At 44.8% G+C, this 9,286-nt stretch overlaps 1 protein-coding gene across 27 annotated transcripts in view; it reads left to right on the top strand.

Moving 5' to 3' along the window:
• Window positions 1-3,846: 3,846 nt before the first annotated feature.
• Window positions 3,847-9,286, top strand: part of LOC147344333 (uncharacterized) — a 492,915-nt gene continuing 487,475 nt past the window's right edge. For 12 of the 27 annotated variants that reach the window (XR_015155768.1, XR_015155757.1, XR_015155771.1 and 9 more), the window contains exon 1: window positions 5,551-5,665. The gene's annotated coding sequence lies outside the window, so the exon portion shown is untranslated. Of the gene's footprint in view, window positions 4,741-5,535; window positions 5,666-9,286 lie in introns of those variants that run through there. The other 15 variants (XR_015155760.1, XR_015155776.1, XR_015155775.1 and 12 more) reach the window with 7 other exon arrangements.

Genomic DNA, 9,286 nt, shown 5'->3' with positions numbered 1-9,286 from the left:
AGTCCATGGAATTCTGCAGTCCAGAATACTGGAGTGGGTAGCCTTTCCCTTCTTCAGGGGAATCTTCCCAACCCAGGGATCGAAACCAGGTCTCCTGCATTGCAGGGAGATTCTTTACCAGCTGAGCCACAAAGTCCCATATCAAATGTCATACTTGATGATGAAATTTAAAAAACATTAGTTAGGAAATGTGAAAGAATAATCATTTTTATGGCTTCTATTTCACACCATTTTGTTGGACTTAACTAAGACAGAAGGAAAGAGAAGGACAGTATTGAAAAGAGAAGGACAGAGCTATCGTGTCCTGACCTGACATGGTAAGACACACATCTTTTCAGAACTGAGAACTGAGGCCACTGATCCGTCTTCCTCATCACCTTCATGGCAGTCAGAGGCCGTAAAGTGATGTTGCAGGTTAACAGTCTTAACAATGGAACAAAATAAATTGAGGGCATATAGAGCTAATTTATAAATGTTGGTCTCTTTAGCACAAATCTCAGAACGATGGCGTTAACATGGCTAATGGTGTAGTGATAGATGCTGACCAATGGGGTATTGTCAGAATTGTCCTATAGAATTAATATAATGACAGTTGGAAATTCTTGAGTGTGGACATGACCACATTCAACGTCTTTTCCTAAGACCTTTGAGGCACACTGCACTTCACACCTCCTTGTATTTCAGTGGTCACTAATCGTTACTATTGTTTAGTTGTTCAGTCGTTTCCAACTCTTTTGTGACCCCATAGACTGTAGCCCACCAGGTTCCTCTGTCCATGGGGTTTTCTAGGCAAGAATACTGACTGGAGTGGGTTGCCATTCCCTTTGCCAGGGGATCTTCCCAACCCAGGGATCGAACCTACGTCTTTTGCAGCTCCTGCTTTGGCAGGTGGATTCTTTACCACTGAGTCACCTGGGAAGCCTTGGTCACTAATTACCTTCTGCAAAATGCTTCAAATCACAGCTCCCTTTGGAAGGACTTTCTAAAGTTACTCTCTCTCAACAGAAGTTGGTTTTAATTCAGGGCTTTAATTTGCATGTCTTGTTTAGAGTTTCCCCCGATCCCCTTTAAAAAAACGTATTACATCACATGAGAAGTCTCACCCCTGGAGTTCCTCTATATGGAGAAGTTGCCAAACTTTGAGTGAAAACCTTAGACTTTAATGAAGTGGGTTTTCTTCTCTCCCCTTTTCTTTCCTCAAAAAACCTTCAAACTTTGGAAGTCAGGGTGGAACTAAAGGGCCTTGGGTAAATATGCACGAAGATGAAATGGCAATGTAGGCAGCCTGGCTGTGGAACAGACGATCCTAATGATATTGGCTCTGTGGTTTTCCCTTCTCGGCCTCATGTTCATTTCTTTCTGAGTAATGTTTTGGGCCCAGTGGAAAAGTGCATGATGTTTTCTGCTGGTTGAAATGAGGTTAAAGTAATGAAATTCTGCCAACTAAAGTTTAGGAGAAAAATGCTTAGTAGTTGCTGGGACACAGCCAGTTTTTATGAAAGCAGCTGTGTAACCAGAAAAGGATCTCAGTGGCTTCTACAGCAGTGGATGGTCCTCAATAACTTTGGTAGACACTGGGAGGTTTGACCAGTTTGAAAACTGGTCAGAAATGAATTCCCACTGGGCTGTAAGCTCCGTGAGGGTACAGCTGGTGTCCTATTTTAGCCAAGGCATCCCTAATTCCTAGGCCACAAATCCTGGAAAAATCAACGGAATGAGACCAAAGAGGAGAAATCTGAGTGATACAATAGATGCTCTGATGTCCAGGATACATCCCCTCTCCTCCCTGTGAATTGGCAGCAGCTGCATGGGCAGTTGTAGGCCACCTTGTGCTGGATGGTATGCAAGGCTGGGATGTGAATCTTTCTGTATTCTGCCTCAGGTCCTTTTTGAGGTCATAGGACTTGAATGGCTATACAGGGAAGACTAGAAGCCGGGTAATGGTAACTCTCCTGGGGAAATCCTCAGCCCGTGAGGGCTGGGAACTGTTGGCTAAACGTCAGTGGCTAAAGTCTTCTGTCTTTTAGGTGGACCCCGTGGGAGGCATCCCCTACGTGTGGAAGTGATTCTCTGTTGCTCACAGCAGCAGTTCTCTTGGTCATGTACTCTGATTTTCTTCTTTCTGCATCCCATCCACCCCCCTCCCTCATTCCTGTTTCCTGAGTTCCTCTGCCAAATAAAACTCTTGCACCCTAGTCCTTGGCACTCACTCGGCTTTGGAGGAAACCCAGACTAAGGCAGGTGTGTAGGAGGAGGGCACAAGCTTTTGTTTTTCCAAGTGGGCCCTCCCATGATTTCAGGCCTATTGCCATTCCACCATGACATGCTGATGGCGTCCTAACAATAGGGATGCAGAGCTCTGCCCTGGGTCTGCCTGCCTGGGTTCACCACTTACAAATGGCAGGACTGCAGGCACAGTCCTTTTCTCTTTGTGCTTCATTTCCTTTTCTGTAAAATGAAGATGATAACAGTGTACCTACCAGGGTGATGATTATAATGTGATGAGAACATGTCTGTAAAGCTCTTGGCTCCAGGCTGGCACACGCTACGTGCCTGCCCATGCTAGCTGTTGTTAGGATGGTCACTTCTCATGCGAAATTTTTTCACTCTTCTATACTCATTTCTAAACCTCATTTTCTATTTATATTAGGAATCTATTATTCCTAACATGAAACTATAAGCTTAAGACTGGAATCTGTGGCTTTTCCATCTTTGTGGGCTCTGCTGCACTCAGCATTGTCACTCTCACAGAGTAGGCATTCAGTCACATTATAGGAAAGAAAGAAAGTCCTTGCTCTTACGGGCAATGATTTGAATAGACACCACCTATTCTCAGAACTTGGAGGTCTGGACTCACTTTACTGTCCTTCAGAAGCGAAGACTGACCTCCCATGGAGTGGACATTGGAGTCCATTTCCAGAAGTCATTGTTATCAGATTGCATTTGTGATTAATTAAGAAGTATTGAGAGTACAAATTTATTTTTTTCCCCTCTCTACCAGTTCTGTTCAATAGAATTTTCTTCAGTGTTGGAAATATTTTTTTCTGCTCTTCAGTACAGTCGCCAGTAGGTGCTCTTGAGCACTTGAAATGTGACACATGATAGAAACTGAATTTTAAATAGCATTTTATTTTAAATAATTCAAATTTAAAAAGACATGACTAAGATCCCACAATACGGGACATTGCAGAGCTCTATAGTTCTAGCACCTGGCCCAGTGCCTAGGGTTGATCCCAGTAGAAGTTCATTGAATGAAAAAGTGGGTGATTTTTTTTTCTACTTTTTCGGCCCCTCTGCAGTATATGGGCTACAGGATCTTAGTTCCTTGATGAGGGATTAAACCTGTGTCCTCTGCAGTAGAAGCACAGACTCTCAATCACTGGACCACCAGGGATGTCCAAGGTGAGTGAATATTAAACACATAACATCTTCCCACATCTACGCTCTTCTTTGGGCTTCACAACTGCCCTTTGAGGAATCATAGCAGAGCAATGGTTATGTCATAGATGGTCACGAGGATGATACAGCTATTCCTACTTCTCCCATCACCACTGGCAACGATGGTGACAGCTGCCAGGCCTTGAGACTTATTCCAGGCATGAGCTGGGGTACAGTGGACATATTGGCATATTTATTCTTCACGATAACTTCATGAGGTGGTATCTTATTTGGGGGTTCCACCTGTATTCATTTGCTAGGGCTGCCATAACAAAATGCCATAGACTGCGTGGCTTAAACAGCAGATCTCACAGTTCTGGAGGCTTAAGGTCAAGGTCAAGGTGTCAGCAGGTTGGTTTCTCCTGAAGCCTGTCTCCTTGGCTGCATATGACTGCCTTCGTGCTGTGTTCCAACACATCCTTTCTCTGTGTGTGCACATCCCTGGTACCTCTTTGTTTAAAGTTGCTCTTCATGTAAAGACACTGAGGGCCCACCCTAAAGCCTTGATGGCTCGGTGGGTTAAGAATCTGCCTTCAATGCAAGAGACACAAGTTCTATCCCTGGGTCAGGAAGATCCCCCGGAGGATGACATGGCAACGCACTTCAGAATTCTTGCCTGGAGAATCCCGTGGACAGAGGAGCCTGGTGGGCTATGGTCCCCAGGGTCGCAAAGAGCCAGACATGGCTTAGCGACTAAGCACAAGGCACATTTAACAGCCTCAGTTGAACTCAGTCACCTCTTTAGTGACCCTACCTGTAAGTACAGTCACATTCTGAGGTACTGGGGGTTTGGGCTTCAACACATGAATTGGGGAAGACACAATTCATTTCATAACACCCCCAGGGAAAATTCTGAGACAAGGCCTTGAGTGCAGGTAGTTTATTTGGAAAGCTCAATTGAGTTTTTTGCAATGCAGGGGAGGGAGGGCAAGTGAGAGGTAGAAAAGCCAGGAAAGGGTGTGTTAATGAGTATGTTACTGGACCTCAGTCCTGCTGGGGAACACAGGTCAGAATTGCCCAATCAGACCCCAGGGAGGCTGGACCATTTATCCATAGACTCCACATTGGGCACCACTCTCTAGCACTTTGGGATTGCCTCTGCCTCTGCAGAGCAGACTCTTCCGGTACAAGAAAAAGGCTTCCAGCAGAGACAAAAGAGACACAGGTGTTTAAGGTGGGAGACTCAATTTAGTTAGAATCTCCACTCTGCCAGGGGACGTGGCGGGAGAGGAATGAGAAGAACGTCAGGAGCTATAGAAGCTATATTGTCCCTGTTTTCCAGATGAGGACACTGAGACAGAAGTGAGTAACTGATAACAAATGAAGGAGTTTGAATTTAGTCTGTTTGATTGTAGAACCCACACTCTCAGCTACTGCGTTTTTTAAATGGACGCATAATTGATTAACAAATATATTAGTTTCAGGTGTGCCACATAGTGATCTGATACTTTCATAAACGATGAAATGATCACCATGCTTAGTCTAGTTACTATCTGTTACTATACAAAGGTATTACAATATTATTGACAGTATTTCCTATGCTACAGCATGTGAACATTTGTGAAGTTAGTGAATCTCACTCACTGATTGAATAAACATTTCTTGGGCATCTTCTATAGGCCAGTCATGCTAGTGGAAGGGGTAGAGTGATGGACAAGACACAGCTCTGCTCTCAAGGAGCTCGTGGTCTGTTAGTGACTTAATCACAATTAGTCAGTGGCAGAGCTGGAGTGATAACCTGGGGTCTTCAGACTCCTGGTACAAAGTTCTTTGCTCTCTCCAAGCCGAGCTATAGACCCACAGGTGAACATTAAACACTCTCAGGCCATTTATATTCCTCATGTTGACACTCCCTTCTCAGTCTCAGAGATCAGTCTTATTGCTGGCACGAAACATCTCATTTTTTAGCTTTGTTCCAAAAAGATGGAGCAAAAGATGCATGTAGAATTTGTCACTGGGATTGGTTTTCTCCTACCTGTTGCCTTTCGCTCTCTCGCCTTCCCAGTACTTCCTGCGCTTGTGGCTGTTGCCAGGTGCAGTGGTTTCTGTGCTCTGTGGTTCCTGATATGGCCAGGTGCACATGATTACCCTGCCTGGCGCAGTGTAAAATGCGAGGCTCCACCTGCCATCCATTTGAAAGGCTCCCTCAGCCCTTGGGTAGGAGGGCTGATCGAGTCCAGCAGTCTCTGTGAGCTCCCCGACAGGAAAATGAAGCCTCTCTACTCAGGTTAGAATTTCTTTTCATCAAATTTATTTATTCCTGGGTGGCAAGACTGATGTCTATGTTAGAGCGTGTGTGTTTGTGTAGCTATTGAGTCTGCACGACTGACAAAGATTGATACAGTGCGCCTGTGTTGATATTTCTGTCTCCTGAGCTGACAAATCCTTGTTTGTTGCCCTTCAAATGTGTGTTCACTTTCATTTGAGCCTTACAAAAGCCTTTATGAAGTCATCAGGGCAGACCTTGTCCTCATTTTACGGGGTGGAGCCTAAGGTTGAGAGAATCGAATGCTTGTTCTCCTTCACAGGGTTTTTTGGAAGAATACATGGAATTACACATGTGAAATTTGTAGAAGGTAAAAGCTTATGCAGATATTGTTGTTCCCAAAGTCACGCATCTCTTACATGAAGGAGCTGGAATCCAGAGGTGTGCTTTCTGACTTCTAGAGCAGCAGGCTGATTCTGCTTCAATAGGAAGATTGTTTTTTACTGGGGCCTCTTAGAATATCAGAGGAATCAGGTTAACACTGAATGTCTTTGTATTAAGGGAGTCTGTGAAATACCGTTAGTAAGTCTGTGAAATACCGTTAGTAGGGGTCTTGGTACTACTGCTGCAGAGCAGATGACTCCAGATTTAGGGCAGTGGGACAGCCATTTTATGGAGGTTGTAGATTGCACAGGTCAGAAACCCCCAAAGAGCACAGTGGAGACGGCATGTATCTGCTCTGTGGAGTGTGGGGCCTAACTGGGGAGACTCAGGGGCTGCGGAGGACCTGAGGGTCTTTTCACTCATATGTCTGTGCTTGAACCGACAGCTAGGACTGCTGGTCTTAGACATGGCTTGGGTTTCCTCACAGCATGGCTGTCTCAGGTAATTTTCTTAAATAGCTGCTCAGGACTTCAAGTGCAAGCATTTCACTAGATAAGGTAGAAACTGGATTGCCTTTCCTTGTTGAAAGTAAGGAAAAGAGAGCCATATCCTACTTGTTGAGGGGGCCATACCCTACCTATTGGTGGGCGAATGTCAAGGTCATACTGCAGAAGAGTGTGGAATGGGAGATTTTGTTGAATCCATTTTTGTAAAATGCACTTTGCCGCACCTGGTTTCATCTCACACTCTTATTTGTTGCCCTTTCTTAATTTCTTTAAGTTCTAGAATCGTGTGTGTCTATGAAGATGCTTCCATGCTTGTTTGAAAAAATGTGGAAGCACAAGAGATAAATGTAAACATTAGCCTTGTGAGCAAGAGAGAAAACAGAAGCATAGTTTACATTTTGTCTGACTCCACAGGTATAGCTTTTTTTCTGCAAAATGCTGAAGACTAAATTAGCTAGTGGGTAAAGAAATCATGTATCCCACTTGTTACTGGTAGGATTAATGAGGCAATTCTTTTTTTTTTTTTTTAAAGACTGTATCTTTTATTTATTTATTTTTATTTTGTTTTTTAAAACTAGCATTGAAACATGTATATTATCATATGTGAAACAGATCACCAGTCCAGGTTCGATGCATGAGACAGGGTGCTCAGGGCTGGTGCACTGGGATGACCCGGAGGGAGGTGGGAGGGGAGTTCAGGATGGGGAACACATGTAAACCCATAGCTGATTCATGTCAATGTATGGCAAAACCCACTACAATATTGTAAAGTAATTAGCCTCCAATTAAAATAAATTTTAAAAACTTGTTGTTTTGTGTTGGGGTATAGCCGACTGACAATGTTGTGATAGTTTCGGGTGAACAGAGAAGGGACTCAGCCATACGTATACATGTATCCATTCTCCCCCAAACTCCCCTCCCATCCAGGCTGTAATGAGGCAATTCTTGATAGCCTTAAATGGTTTTGTAGTCTGCAGCTGTGACGCAGATACATTTCAACTGCATACATGTTAAATGCACATCTATCAACCCTTTTCCTCTCGAGTTAATTAAAATCAGTAACATGTTAAACAGGTTGGTTGGAAACTTGCTAGCATGGTAGCAGTACATGGTATTGCAAGAGAACAGAGATCTGATGGGCAGTGGGTGTTTGTGGGTGTTTGAGAGCAACAGGATGAAAGCAGTCGGTGTGTGGTGTTACAGATAAAAGCATCACTTGGATCAAGCACTTGTCAAGCTTTGTTACTGACATGGACACAAAAACAGGAGCCAGACAAGAAACGGAATTTCCAGGAATCTTTGGGAGGGGGTTTTATATGAAGAAAATCAAAGTGACATGGGGTGGTTTTAGAAAGCCCATTACGGTTGTTTCAAGAGAAATACTGAAACTCCTTTGCCAGAGTGGCCCTAGCCTTTGTGCTCAGATTTCAAAGGTGGCACTGATATTCAGATGAGTGTGTACACACCCAGGTCATTTTGGCTGCCCTATGGCAGCAGTCCCCAACCTCTTTGGCACGGAGACTGCTTTCATGGAAGACAAATTTCTCCATGGACTGAGGGGTGGGGGATGGTTTCAGGATGATTCAAGGCCATTATGTTTATTGTGCGCTTTATTTTTTATTTAATGCCACCACGGATGTGACAGCAGGTACTGGTCTGTGGCCTGGAGGTTGGGGACCCCTGCCCTCGGGTCAGATTAGGTTTGTGCCTAATTCTGGTTTGGTTTGCAGTGGTTAGGGATGTAAAGGTTAGCTGATAACAGGAGACCTGCAAGATTCCTTCTCATTAAAGAAACTTTCTCCACAGCTATTGAATCCCGACTGCGTTTGGGGCTCTGGGAGGGAAATAAAGACATTTGAAGCTTCAATCCTGCACTCTATTTGAGGAGACAGAATGTGAAACGTACGATTTTGTATCTTGAAATGTACGGTATTGTTGACTGGATTTGGTTTTAAGAGGCTGTGTGTGGCAGACACGGTTTGTTTTCATTGGGAGGAGAGTGTTCTCCATGGGATGAGGTCATTAGGAAGTTTTACCCCAGGAAATAGGGCCCAAAATGAACTTGGTGTGTGACTAGGACTCAAAAGATGAGAGGCTGGGGGCATTCCTGGCTCAGCCTGAGGAAGCAGGGACTGGAGAATGGAGTGTGGTCAAAGGTGTGGGGGCAGAAGTGGGCTGTGTCAGCTCCCCACCACCCTCAGGGAGTAGTAACAAATCAATGTGAAAAGGTCTGTTGGAACTGTGTTATAGGTGGCAGCTGGCTTTTTGACTGGAGGCAGAGGGAATCATGGAGAAGGCAATGGCACCCCACTCCAGTACTCTTGCCTGGAAACTCCCATGGACGGAGGAGCCTGGAAGGCTGCAGTCCATGAGGTCGCTGAGGGTTGGATACAATTGAGCAACTTCACTTTCACTTTTCACTTTCATGCATTGGAGAAGGAAATGGCAACCCATTCCAGTGTTCTTGCCTGGAGAATCCCAGGGACTGGGGAGCCTGGTGGGCTGCCATCTATGGGGTCGCACAGAGTCGGACATGACTGAAGTGACTTAGCAGTAGCAGCAGCAGAGGGAATCATGGCACATCTCTGTTTGCAAGTAAGACCTGGAAGCCTAGTTCCCAGCCTCCACAGTGAAAGGCAGGCAGAGCCAACAGCCCCAACCTGGAAATTGCAATGTCTTTGGGGTCTGCCTTTGATTTCATAATTCATGACCAAGTGACAGGGCCAATGAGGACACTTGGGCCACTGTATGA

The sequence above is a fragment of the Bos grunniens genome, chromosome 26 (genome assembly GCF_055505025.1).
Source record: "Bos grunniens cultivar Pamir isolate PY7600 chromosome 26, Bosgru_T2T1.0, whole genome shotgun sequence".
Classification (NCBI taxonomy): domain Eukaryota; kingdom Metazoa; phylum Chordata; class Mammalia; order Artiodactyla; family Bovidae; genus Bos; species Bos grunniens.
The sequence above is the reverse complement of the archived record's forward strand: the minus strand, read 5'-3'. Positions and strand labels throughout refer to the sequence as shown.